A 14294-nucleotide genomic window follows, 5' to 3' on the forward strand; every position below is an offset into this window, starting at 1 on the left:
AGCCTTGAGCATCAGGGCAAGCTTTCAATGGGTGGCGCCTGTGCCAAGAGCTGTGGGCCATGGTGGGAGCTGGGAGCAGGCTGGAAGAGTGATCCTGGCAGAGGCAGCGGCATGGGTGCCAAACACTGCCGTGGTGGGCTGGGGGCAGCCGGAAGCCTCTTGTTGGAGCTGGATTCCCAAAGCAGCGGGTCCGCGGGGGCAGATGCTTTAAAGGGTCCTGTGCTGAGCGGAGGGTGTGTGGGAGGGGCACAGGGGTCCCAGAGCTGGGGAAGGGCTGCCCCACTTGTCCCAAGGAGAAGACACCAAGGGCCCGAGCCCGGATGTGGCAGGGAAGGAGGCTCACAGCACCCACTTCACAGATGAGAAAACTGAGGCTGCCAATGGCCCCCGCCCACTTTGGCTGCCTTGTGATCATGTTGCCTTTGGGGTAAGTAACCTCTCTTTCCACGTGCCATGAAGGGTTGGCACTCTGAGAACCTTCTTCTTTTCACTAAAAATTCCCTCCCAGAACCCACTTTCCACTTCTCCACAGGACCCGCTGGCCGGGCCTCCCACCACAGTGAGGAGCCACAAGGGTTCCCTAGTTGGATGCTCAGGTCACACTGCCTTCAGACTTTCTGCACAAAGTGCTCAGGCCCCTCCCCACCTCCAGGCCTCGGGACCAGTCACACAAGAACTCTCCGGGTTTGTTTGTTTTTATAAGAGGGAAAAAATACCCAACAGAAAACTGACAAAGTAAATGAACAGGAAATTCACCAGAAACAAAACAAAACAAAAAAACGTAAATACTGTATACAGATGGGCCATAGCAAAACTGTGTGAAAAGTGGTCCCGGACAGGCGGGGTGGCTCACGTCTGTAATCCCAGCACTTTGGGAGGCCGAGGCGGGCGGATCACGTGAGGTCAGGAGTTTGAGACCAGCCTGACTACCATGGTGAAACCCCTTCTCTACTAAAAAATACAGAATTAGCCGGGCGTGGTGGCGCATGCCTGTAATCCCAGCTCCTCGGGAGGCTGAGGCAGGAGAATAGCTTGAACCCAGGAGGCAGAGGTTGCAGTGAGATGAGATCGCGCCACTGCATTTCAGCCTGGTGACAAAAGTAAAACTGTCTCAAAAAAAAAAAAGTGGTCTCAATGTCCTAGTCCTTAAAGATAGGGAAAGAAGAGATGGAGCTCTTCACCATGAGGTTGGTAAAAATTGCCTCCCGATGGTGATGGGGAAAATGGACACAGGTTTTTCACTCGCCCTGCCGGCAGGGAGGGGCAGTCTGGGCATTGATACTAAAAACAGGCTTATCCTTATGCACAGACAATTTTAAATCCATTCCGCAATCATTTATTGAGTGCCTGTAAAGTCTGACAGCTGTTCGTCCAGGCATTTAATGCCGAAGAGCCTAGCATAAGAGTCCAATGCTTTGGATGTGCAGAGGTCGGCAGTGTTTATGTAACACACACCTGGAGAGTGGATTCCCTGCCAAGGAAACACCAGGAGCTGTGAGATCCGCGAGCCAGTTCCATATTCATGGGTACAGGAATCTGCCTAGGCTTATGGAGTTGATTTAAAAAATAACACAGGAGATCATACATGGCATATATGATCTCACTATGCGTCCACATCTGGGTGTGCACGGGAGGGCTTGGGATGTGGAGGGGTGTGTGTGTGTAAAGGGGGGTGACCTTCATGTGCCCAGAGAAGACCCTGAAATCATGTTCATCAAAAGACCAGCGTCCATCTCTCTGGTCATGGGCCTCCATCGATCTCTTTTTCCTCTAATTTTCCGTGTATTTCTTTTTACTTCTTTGATATCCCTTCTTTATGATATCCCTATGCCATGTTTTAAAATAAAAATGCTATTTTCAAAACAATTTTTCTGTTTAGTTACCCCCAGAGAATTCATGGAAAAATACACATCAGCCCTCTTAGGTGTTTTCAGTCTTGAAGAACAGCTTGAAATGATTTCCTCTGCAGGCTGGTGACAGGGCTGGATTGCCCACGTCAGGCCCTGCCAGCCTCCCCTTGCCAAGGGACACTGGAGAGCAGGGAGGCAGTCCCAGGTGGCCACTCCCAGCAGCCTCCCTCCTGGGTGCAGGCCTGCCCTGGGGGAGCCCAGGGCCTCCAAGCACCAGAGCAATCCTTAGGAATTACAGTTGCCCCTTGAATAATGTGGGGTTAGGGGCACCAACCTCCTGGGCAGCCAAAAATCTGTGTATGACTTTTGACTCCCCCAAAACTTTGTCTGTGTGTGTGTCTGTGTGTGTGTGTGTGTGTGTGGTTTGTTTTTGTTTTTGTTTTTGAGACAGTCTTACTCTGTTGCCCAGGTTGAAGTTCATTGGCCCAATCTCAGCTCACTGCAACCTCAGCCTCCCAGGTTCAAGTGATTCTCCTGCCTCCCTCCCGAGTGGCTGGGAGTATTGGTGCACACCACCATGCCCAGCTAATTTTTGTATTTTTAGTAGAGACGGGGTTTTGCCATGTTGGTCAGGCTGGTCTTGAACTCCTGACCTTAGGTGATCTGTCTGTCTTGGCCTCCCAAAGTGCTGGGATTACAGGCGTGAGCCAGTGTGCCTGACTGACACCCCCAAAACTTAACTAAGAGCCTACGGTAGGCCAGAAGCCTTACCAATAACATCAACAGTCCCTGAACACAAATATATACTGTATTCTAACAATGAAGGAAGAATCTGACAATCTAGCCTTAGCAAAAACATTAAGAAAATCATAAGGAAGAAGAGATGTATTCACTGTGGAAGTGGGCTATCATGAAGGTCTTCGTCCTCATCATCGTCACCGTGAGCAGGCTGAGGAGGAAGAGGAAGAGGGCTGATCTTGCTGGCTCAGGGGTGGCAGAGGTAGGCGGAAATCCATGTATAAGTGGACCCACACTGTTCAACCTGTGGTGTTCAAGGGTCAACTGTAGTTAAAAATCCATTCATTCAACACACATTGTAGAGGCAGAGCCTGTGCTGAAGTGAGGCTGGCCCAGGAATTGGCAGTGCCCTGGGGGTTGCTGGGGTCGGGGAAGGCTCCTCCAAGCCTGGTCGAACACAGCCTCGCAGGATGCATGGGGCTTTACGGATGGGCACAAGGAGCAGGGGAAGGCCTCGCACGAAAGCAGATAGCACCAGACAGCAAGGGACACCAGGGTGCCACCGAGGACGTGGAAGGCCAGAGGAAGGAGTCAGAGGCACCCCTTTTACTTAGGTGTTAGTTTCCTATGCTGTGTAAGGAATGATCACCTTCACCCACCCCACATCCACGTATTCATTTCTGCAGGGCAAAATCCGGGCAGGGCTCAGTTAGGTCCTCTGCTTAGCATCTCGAGAGGCTGCAGTGATGGTGTCCGCTGGGTTGTGTTCTTATCTGAAACGTGGGGGCCTCCTCCAAGCTCTCAGGTTCGGTGGAATTTGGTTTCCCAGGGTTGTTGGCAGGGCTTGTTCTCGGCAGCTAGAATTCCCACCTAGGTCCCTGCCAGGGGCAGCCCCATCTTCAGAGCAGCAAAAACAGTCTCTCCTGTAAATTCCCTCCCTCCTGGAGGAGCCCCATTGGTTTGAAGGCTCTGATGATTAGCCAGGCCCACCCAGGATAATCCCCCGTTCTTAAAGTCCAAAGTACCAGGAGATAACCTAATCACAGGCGCCAAATCCCAGCAGATTCACAGCGGCCCACATCCCCCGAGGGGATTCTACTGGGCAGTACGCTAGGGGGCGGGATCTTGGGGCCATCTCGGAATTCCTCCTGTCACAGTCATGGCTCGCTCTTGCAGCCCTCGCTCCCTGCCAGGTGGCATCCTGAGCTTGCCCTCCTAATGGCACTTTGAGCACTTGCCCAGGCTTTTAATCCTCTAGTCATTATTTGTAGAACTAGTCAGAACTGCCAGCCGGGCCCAGTGGCTCACACCTGTAATCCCAGTACTTAGGGAGGCTGAGGCAGGCGGATCACCTGAGGTCAGGAGTTTGAGACCAGCCTGGCAAACAGGGGGAAACCCTGTCTCTACTAAAAATAGAACAATTAGCCAGGTGTGGTGGTGGGTACCTATAATCTCCGCTACTCAGGAGGCTGAGGCAGCGGAATCACTTGAACCCGGGAGGTGAAGGTTACAGTGAGCTGAGATGGCAATATACTCCAGCCTGGGTGACAGAGTGAGATTCCATCTCAAAAAAAAAGAGAACTCTCAGTATTTCTCTCTGGCTGCCCCTCTCCTTCACAGCCACATCAGGAACAGGGAAAGCTCCTGCCATTGCCATTGGCCTAGCCAGCCTGCCAGAGCTCCAGGGCCAGGAGCCAGGATCAGAGGGGATACAGTTCCAAGGAACCTGGCCCCTGGGATCCGCTGATGAAGACGCTATCCTGTACCCTCCCTTCTAGCCACCTGCAGCCCCAAGACCACGCTGGCTGCCTGGCAAGGTCCCCAGAGCTCTCCTCCCACCTTTCAAGAGCTGGAGACCTCCCGGGTGGGGCGGCTGATGCGGGAAACACCTGGTCTGTGCTGGGCACCAACGCTGAGGTAGCAGCTCTGGCTGCATGGGCAGCCTAGCCTGGGGCTCTGGCCTTTGGGGCTCACCCCTGGCCCTGCAGCTCCAGAATCTAGTCCAGGCCCAGCCCTGCAATTCTTGATGCTATAGCTCATGTGCACTTGGAGATGGCAGATGCCATCGCTTGTTTTACAGGTGGGGAAACTGAGGCCCCACAGGCTGTTTATTTTCTCATTTAGGACTCACAACCACCCTGGGAGATGGCACATGCCCCTTTTACATGTGGGAAGCAGAGCCCGTGCTGGAAGAGAACTATGGAGGCCACAGGTGAGTTATTAGGACGAGGACCAGGGTCATCCTTGCATTCACTCAACAGACATGTACTGATGAGCATCAGCTCTGGGCTGGCACCTGCTGGGCCTGGGGGCATAGAAGCAGATGCAGCACAGTCCCCAGCCTCAGGTTACCCACAGCAGCGATGCTGGCATGTGTGAGGCAACAGAGGCCAGGCAAGCTCCTTGACCAGCAGCCTAGCAGCACCTGCCAAAATTCCAATTATCACCTGGAGTCCCTGCATACCTGGCACCAGGCAGGAGGGTAAGAAGGCCCCTCCTTGGGTCATTTAAAGGCACCATGCCCAGAGAGACCTTACTGCTCACAGGCCTGAGGCTGTCAGGACCCAGCGGGAGCACGTGCCCCAGATTGAGGAAGGGTCTGCAATGGTTCCCTAGAGGTGAGGCCTGGTGGAGAGTCAGAGGCAGTGGTGAGCGGAGGCTGGGGTGGAGTTGGGAGAGCACTCCAGCTGAGGGAATGGCATGCACAAAGACCTGAGGTTAAGAGGAAGAAATTTAAGGCTATTAGAATGAAGGAATGAATTATTTTACCAGTAAGTGAGTTCCCCATTCCTGGAGGTATCTAAGCAAAGGCTGATGTCCAAGAACAAGGACAGGACCAGCAGCTGGACTGAGAAGCAAGTGGACGGAGCAACAGAAGCCACAGAAGCCTCTGAGGGTTTGAGTTGGACAGTCGGGAGGATGGGGATGCCCTTGGCAGGGAGAGAACTCCAGGAGAGTTGCGGGCATGAGAGGGACTTAAGTCATGGGCAGCTGAGATAAAGCAGCGAAGATGCTGGAGGAGGCTGGGAAGCATTTGGAAAGAAGTACAGCCGATTAGAGCCACACCCCCAGGAAAGGGGCCCTGTGGTCCAGCCAGCTGGTGGTGCAAGCAGGAGTAAACCCACAGCCTTCACTGTCCCTTCTCCTACTGCATTGCAATCACCAACTCATGTGGGCCACCACACTGAACTCTGGGGACCAGGGACTGTCTTAACACCACCATGCCCCATCCCAGGCCTGAGCTGCTTCCTTGGAAACCCCAACACTAATTCACAGTGATTAGTGTGAGCCCAGAAGCCACAACAAAAATCTCATTCTTCATTCCCAATCAGGAAATAGACAGCTTCCCAGGCTGCACACTCCCACTCCCTTCCCAGGGCAACTGGCATTCTTGTCAGGTCCTAGGCCATGGTTGGCCACCCATGGTGCAGTCCTTCCAACAGACTGATAGACATTTCTTACCCCCATCTTATGCAGGGGGTACTTGCATGTCAGTCCTGTAAGGTGACAGCTAAAATCAACACACCAATCAGGATTTGGCTCTGCTGCCTATGAAGAGAAAACCCAAATAAGATAGAGGTTTTGTCTGTTGCATATGGGAGTCCAGAAGGAAGAAATCCAGGACCAGTAGGCAGCTCCATGGTCATCAGAGACTCAGGCTCCATCCTTCTGTTCCACTATCCTTAAAGAGTCTCTTACAACTTCAAAGTCACCTCCTGCCACAATACGGCTGCTGGAGCTCCAGCCATCACATTCCAAGTTCCAGGCAGAAAGCAGAAAGAAAGGGAAGGCAGAAGGAAAGGATATATACAAAAAACCTGTCAATGGCTGGGCACAGTGGCTCATAATCCCAGTGGCTTGTAATCCCAGCACTTTGGGAGGCCAAGGCAGGCAGACCAACTGAGGCCAGGAGTTTGAGACCAGCCTGGCCAAAATAGCCAAACCCCATCTCTACTAGAAATACAGAAATTAGCTGGGTGTTGTGATGCATGCCTGTAATCCCAGATACTTGGGAGGCGGAGGCACGAGAATCGCTTGAACCCAGCAGGGGGAGGTTGCAGTGAGCCGAGATCATGCCACTGCACTCCAGCCTGGGCAACAGAGTGAGAGTCAGTCTCAAACAAACAAACAAACAAAAACAAATAGACTGTGCTCCTTTGAAGATTTCCCAGTAGCCATATTCAGTGACTCCCGTTACATCTCTTTGACCATCCTGGGTGACCAGGGAAGATGAGGACACAGTCTCTTAAGTGAGCGCATCACCACTGGGCTGGTCACTTGCTGCTTTGCTCTCTGCCTCATTCCTGCCATGAATGATCAGAACCTGTGCATCCCTCAGCCTCCCAGGCCAGCTGGCCTCCGGTTAGGGTCCTGCAGTAGGACGGGGAAGGAGACAGGGGAACTCTCCTGCTCTTTCCAGTTCTTCACGATGTCTCTACACACCTGCAATGGCAGCAGCGATGTCCTTGAAAGTGGCTGCTACTGGCCAAGGTAGCAGCTTTTCGGTGGACCCTGAACTGGGCCTGACAGCATCTCCACCAGCAGGCCCAGACTCGGGGTCAGCCCTGCTGCCTCAGCAGCCTCTGATGTTGGAGCATTCCTTGCGTTTCCTCTCACTCTGCAGCCCTTCCAAATGCTCTGACCACTGCACTGGACTAAATCCCACCTGCTTGAAATTCCTGGATGGGTTTCTGCTTTCCAGGCTGACAGTGGGGCAGCATAAAATCAGGATTCTGTCAGAAAGAAAGAAGGGGGGCCAGGCAACGAGGGAGCAGCTCCCAGTCTCTGCCAGTCCAGCTCAAAATACAACTCACTCTATGAAAATAGAAGACCCAGGCCCACAGCCCACAGTTCTCACTGACTCACTTGCTTATTAGGAATGAGAGGCTGTACCTTGAAAGGAGGTTAACCCAATTTACCGGCAAAACTTAAGGCATGCAATTTCCCTACTGTAGAAATCTCTGGAACGTGCCTTCACAGAATGGCAGGGTTCTTCCCCTTGCCATGAAAAATAGGAATAGAAAAAGAAATGTTTTTCCCATGCTAGTCAGCAGGGAAGGTGGCATTAGACTTGGGAACATGTCATTCCTCCAAATAAATCGGGCAATAATGGGGAAGTTAATTTCTTCAAACAGGCATGCTGTCTTCGTCCATTTTCTGCAGCTATAGCAGAATACTGCAGCCTGAATGACTTATAAAGAGCAGAAGTGTATTTGGTTCCAGAGGCTGCGAAGTCTAAGGGCGTGGCCCTGGCGTCTGGTGAAGGGTCATCCCATGGTGGAAGGCAGAAGGTGGAAGGGAATGCAGGAGACAGAGCGGGAAACGGGGCCAAACTCATGCTAACTCCTAGAAAGCTCAGGCCAAAAGGCTGAAACCACCAACCAGGGTCCCCAGTGAAGGCAGCTGGCAAAGAGAGAAGCATGCAGTGTGGTTAGGGTGGGGGGGGTGTCCAGCCACGCTCAGCCCAGGAACAGGAACAGGGCAGATAGAGCCCACTCCTAGACCCTGGGCCTACACTCCCGGCCTCAGCCCCCCTGCAGGGTGTCCCAACTTGGCTTCTTTATCGTTGTCACAGCAAAGTGTTGGCAGCAGGTAGGGAAGGGACAAGGGAGGCGAAGGAGGAGGTCGCAGCAGGGAGGCTGCAGAGCCCCTGGCTCACTGCTCACGGGAGCTAAGGCCACTGTCAGGTTCCGGGGCAGCCACTGACAAGGGCTAGGCTGTGATCTGAAAACTCCATGCACCTCCCTGACCCTGGCCTCCCACCCCCACATGCAGAGGTGGCCACGGGCTTTCTGCCTCCCAAGGCGAACCATCCCAGAGCAAGACTGCTGCTGCCGACGGGCCCAGAATCCTGCCACCTTCTGGGTGGTGCCGATTCCAGAACCAGGAGCTCTTCAGTGAGAGGCTGTGTCCTCCAGGTTCCAGTAAAGAGTGTCTGGGGACACTTCCTGGAAGGCAGCAGGCCCAGAAGCAAAGAAGCTTAGGCAGGAAGGGCCTGCAAGGTGCTTTCATTCAGCCCTGCGTGTTTTCTCACTCAGCAAACACTGTGTTTGGGCTCTGGGGGCAGGACAGAGAGCCAGTAGGTCATGGGTTCTGCCTTCTCCTGTCCAGCCCTGATGACTGCCAGCTGTGGGGTTCAGGCAGCCACCCTATGGCACTGTCATGGGAAAAAGGAGGTACAAGCTGCTCATGTATTAGCAGAAGCTACCAAGCTCCCCAACACACCGGGGACGCGGGAGATGCGACCACTCCCTGGGCCCGTCAGTCAGCAGTGCGCAAGATGCATCCGCTGGATGGCAGCGCATCGGAAAAGAGCAGGTGTAATGCGGGCTTCTGAGAGGGGAAGCAGTTTCTCTTGGGAGGAAAAGAAGGTGCTGGGCACAGGTGAGTCACCTGCATCTCCTCCCTGCGCGGTGTGGGGGCTGGTAAGGACAGGAATTGTGGATGGCCCTGCTCTGTAATTCCTGCCAATTTTCATGGTGTAAACACTCTCATCCTGGTCGACTCCAAGCTTCCAACCATGACACAACTGCCTCCCCAGAGGTCTGAGTCAGGGGTCTCCAGAGAAACGGAACCAATACGAGAGAGGAGAGAGGAGAGGAGAGAGGAGAGAGGAGAGCGGAGAGAGGAGAGAGGAGAGAAGAGACAGATTTTTTTATGGGAATTTGTTCCTGCAGTTATGGAGACCAAGAAGCCCCACAATCTGCTGTCTGCAACCTGCAGACCCAGGAAAGCAGGTTGTATGACTCAATCAAGTCCCACAGCCTGAGAACTGGGAGCACCAGGTGCCAAGGACCGCGGGCAGGAGGTGTGCACGTCTCAGCTCTGGGAGGCAGAGAACCACTGCCTCCCTCCTCCGTTGCCTTGTTCCATCTGCACCCGTAGTAGATGGGATGATGCCGCCTACACTGGGGAGGGCCATCTTCTTTCCTCAGTTTCCTCATTCTAATGCTAATCCCTTCCAGAAACACCTCTTAGGCACCCAGAAATAATGTTGCACCAGCAGCTACCTGGGCACCCCCAAGCCCCAGTGAGTTGATGCATAGCATCAGCCCGCACAAGACATTCCTGAGCGTGTAACAATCTGCTCTAAGGCAGTGGCTGACCCCAGCAACCACTGCCTGTGGGAGACAGAAGACAAACACCAAGCCTTGTTGGGCCCACCCCAGACAGCCCCAGGGTGTGTGTCCAGATGCACCCTCTGCCCCCATCTCCATGTGTGGGGCCTAACGTGTCTGCAGCACCAGGCATGCAGCTGCCTCTAGGGAGCCTGTCTAAACCATGGCATGTCCTAGGCACCTCCAGGGGCCATGCAGCTAGAGGACAAGGAAGCTCACAGGGCAGGTCCCGCTGCCCCCAGAGAGAGTCCCTGCTTTTCCTTGTCCTCCTCCTGATCTCGTGGGAATGAGACTCCCCTGCTCTGAGAGTCTGCAGGCTCTGCTAGGCCCTGGGCCAGACACTAGCCTCAACGCCACCTCATTGGCCATCTCAGCCCAAGAAAAGGCACAAGCCCATTTCACAGGTGAGGAAGTAGGGGCTTTCAGTGTAACCGCCCAAGGGGTTCACCTTGCCTGCTGCCTACACAGAGCTGATTCATCAAGACAGGGGAATTACAAGAGAAAGAGTATTTCATGCAGGGCCGGCTGTGTGGGAAACCAGAGTTTTATTACTCAGATCAGTCTCCCTGAGCATTCAGGGACAAGAGTTTTTAAGGATAACTCGGTGAGTTGGGGGAAGCCAGTGAGCCAGGAGTGCTGACTGGTCAGAGGTGAAGTCATCGGGAGCGGAGCCTGTCTTGTTGTGCTGAGTCAGTTCCTGGGTGGGGACCACAAGATCAGATGAGCTAGTTTATTGAACTGGGTGGTGCCAGTTGATTCATCAAGTGCAGGGTCTGCGAAATATCTCAAGTGCAGATCTTAGGAGTGGTTCAGGCAAGGTACAATGAGGCACGTTCGACCCCCACTTCCTGTCATGGCCTGAACCAGTCTTTCAGGTTAAACTTTAGAGCACCCTGGCCAAGGAGGAAGTCCAGATGGTTGGGGGATCTTGGAATTTTATTTTGGTTTGCAACAGGCTACCAAATCCTCAAAATGGCCAAAGAGGGCGCCATTCACCCATTTTACAGGTAAGGAAAGTGAGATGCAGTGAACCTGAGGTCGCAGGACCCGTCGATGGAGTCCCAGCCTCCATGTCCTCGTGGAAGCTCAGAGGCCCCCGCTCTGTGCCCTTTCCGGGGTCTTTGCCTGGCCTCCTCTTCCACACCCTGGGTTCCCAAACAACTCACCCCAAGAGGGGGTGTGAGAGATGGTTAAAACCACCATCCTCTCACAGCTCGGGAAGTCAGGAGTCAGAAATCAAGGTATGACAGGGCTGGCTCCCCCGAAGCCTCTGAGGGCAGGCTCCTTCCCGCCTCTCCTTACTCCTGGTAGTCCCAGACGTCTCTTGGCTGTGGCCACGCGACTCCACTCCCTGCCTCCGACTCCGTGTGTGGCCTCCTCCTCCCTCTGTGTTGGTCTTCTCTTCTGTCTCTCATGAGAACACTTGCCATAGGATTTAGGGTTCACCAGATCATCCTGAAAATCTGAGACAGGTCTCAGTTACTTCAGAAGGTTTATTATGCCAAGGTTGAGGATGCGTGCCTGTGACACAGCCTCAGGAAGTCCTGATGATATGTGTCCAAAGTGATCAGAGCAGTTTGGTTTTATAGATTTTAGGGAGACACAAGACATTGATCAACATCTGCAAGATGAATATTGGTTCAGTCTGGAAAGGCGGGAGGACTCCAAATGGGAAGGACGCTTCTAGGTTGTAGGTGGATAAGAGAAAAATGGCTGCATTCTTTTGAGTTTCTGATCAGCCTCTCCAAAGGAGGACTCAGATCTGCATTTATCTCAGTGAGCAGAGGGGTGACTTTGAATAGAGTGGGAGGCAGGTTGGCCCCAAGTAGTTCCCAGCTTGACTTCTCCTTTTAACTTAGCAATTTTGGGGCCCCAAATCACAGTCTCATCTCAAGCTACTCAATCACATCTGCAAAGATCCTTTTCCAAATGAGGTCACAGCCACAGGTTCTGGGTTGTGGACGTATCTTTAGGAGGCCACTGTTCAGCCTATGGATTGCAAGCATATCTTCCCAGGTACAGAAGGACAAGATCAGAAGTCACCTCTCCGCCTGTCCCAAGCCAGATGCACGGCTGTCCCCTCTCCCCCTTCTCTTCACTTGTTCACCTTATCTTACATAAAATGTACATTTACTCAAAGTCTCACGAGAATGTCAGCATCTGCCTCACTGCCTACCCCTGCCACTTTCCCTTCCCCTTAAATACTGAGTTCCCAAAACCTTCTTTGGAAAGCGCAGGTCACAGATGCTCCTGGGATGTGTGTTTTCCTTGGGCGCATCCTCACACTTTGGCTTGTGAGCCTCTACTGATTGAGACACCTGCCCCCTTCACTTTTTGGCTAAACGAGGACTCAGCTTCAGCACACGGGGGTGGGAGGAGTCCACTAAGGTGTGTTATCCCATTAGCCACAGAGTCCTGCTCTTATCCCACCCCTGGAAGGGAAGATTAGGCTGGAAAAATAAATATTCCTGGAAGGAAAGGCATGTTGGGCAGGCCAAAAGGAAGGTGGGGAACACAAGGGGAGGACAGAAAGCATTCCATGAGGGGTGGCTGTGTCTCCTGCCAGGAATGCCCAGCAAGTCCTGGCTGCCTGGGGGACAAGGCAGAGTTCCGGTGGGGAGGGCGGGGCAGTTGTGTGGTCCTCAAGGAAGCAGGTAGAGTGAGTAGGGGGGTGTTCTAAAAGGGAGATCTGGGACGGCTTTGCTGAGAAGGTGACGTTGAACAGAGAACAGAGGAATTTAGAGACAGCACGGGGCTGTCCGGGGAGGAGAAGGACCCCCGTTGGGGACACCCTGCGGTGGCCATGTGCCGGGCTAGGGCAAGGAATAGCAAGTGGCCAGTGGCGGGCAGGCCGGAGAGGGGGCGCCCCAGGAAGCGAGGTCACGGAGTTTTAGTTCTTCCTCCAGAGTTGCAAAGCCTCGGGGTGCTTTAACAAAGCAGGGGAGGCTCAGAGGACCTCAGCGAAGCCGTTGCCGTAGTCCTGGGAGGCACAGGAGACGCGGGGACGGTCAAGACCCTGGTGGAGTCCGGATGTGGCCAATCCCGCAAGCAGCTAGGAAAAGTCCTAAGGGAGCAGCGATCACAGGAAGCCGCTGGGCCGCGGTTTGCTCTCTAGACGTTCGAGGAATCTCCAGAAGCTCTTTGGGAAGCAGTTATTGCTCTTTGCCACTGACCTGGGGTTGCAAGGACCAATTCCAACCCCATGTCCTGCAGACCCTGGTGCCCCCACTGCCGGGGACATGCTCAGCTCCACCCCCATGTAAGTAGGGCAGGAAGTGCAAGCCAACTGCCCTGGGAAAAATAACACTGCCCTGGGAAAAATAACAACTGCCCTGGGAAAAATAACACTGGCAGAGCAGCGTCATCGCCAGGCAGCCTAGCCAAGGCGGTGCTGACCAGGATCTGGGAGCGAGAAGTCCCCCAGCCCCCACCATGACTGCGCACCTCCACCCACCTAGGCACCCAGAGTCCAACCCGGAGAATCGCCCTGAACACTCCCTCCCCAGTGCCCCCAAACAGCACCAGGCCCTTCCTGTGTTAAATGCCTCAGGTTCCGTCCCCCACGCCTCCCAGGAATTTCTCTAGATATGCACCTGGCCTCACTCCTTCTATTCTTAAATCCCATCAAGGATTCTCTGTGGCTTTTATAAGATCCAAACCCCACCACGGGGCTTATGAGGCTCTATCTGACCAGGCCCTGTTACCCTCTCTGCCCCCACCCCCATTCCTGGAATCCGCCACAGCCCCCCAGCCACAGGACCTTTGCACTTGCTGTCCCCATCATGAGCCTACTAACTGCTCCCTGCCTAGCTATGCTGGGTCTCCTTCCAGGCCTCAGGTGACACCCCACTTCCTGACCCTCCAGGCCTGTTGGAGCCCCAGCACAGGCTCTCCAGAGACGTCTTCCTTTGCCCCCTCCAGCACATGGCCTGTGTGGTGTGGGCTGTCGGCAGCACAATTCACAATGGCGGGTTTAGCTCTCCTCTTACTGCCAGACTCCAGGAGGACAGGGGCCACACCTGCTTTCTCAGGTCAGGAACGGAGCCTGAGATGTGTTAAGGCTGAGACTGTTTATTTTAAACCATGGAAGCAGCAGCTGCTTCTGGGCAGAAAGGGACGGAAAGTCACCTTGAAGCTTTGCCCTCTCAAGTCACCTGAGCAGGCTTCCTGGCTCATGCAGAGGTGGGTGCGCTGTTTACCTCCTGCCCTGTGGGAAGGGTGCAATAGAATCTTTTAGGTTCCTGTATTAGTCCATTTTCACACTGCTATAAAGAACTGCCCGAGACTGCGTAATTTATAAAGAAAGAGGCTTAATTGACTCACAGTTCAGCATGGGTGGGGAGGCCTCAGGAAACAATCACAGTGGGAGGCGAAGAGGGGGAATAAACGCAACTTCCTCACAAGGTGGCAGGAGGAAGTGCTGAGCAAAGGGGGAAGAGCCCCTTATAAAACCATCAGATCTCACAAGAACTCACTCAATATCATGAGAACTCAATATCACGAGAACTCACTCAGTATCACGAGAACTCACTCAATATCATGAGAACTCACTCAATATCACGAGAACTCAATATCACGAGAACTCACT

The sequence above is a fragment of the Pongo abelii genome, chromosome 3 (genome assembly GCF_028885655.2).
Source record: "Pongo abelii isolate AG06213 chromosome 3, NHGRI_mPonAbe1-v2.0_pri, whole genome shotgun sequence".
Lineage (NCBI taxonomy): Eukaryota > Metazoa > Chordata > Mammalia > Primates > Hominidae > Pongo > Pongo abelii.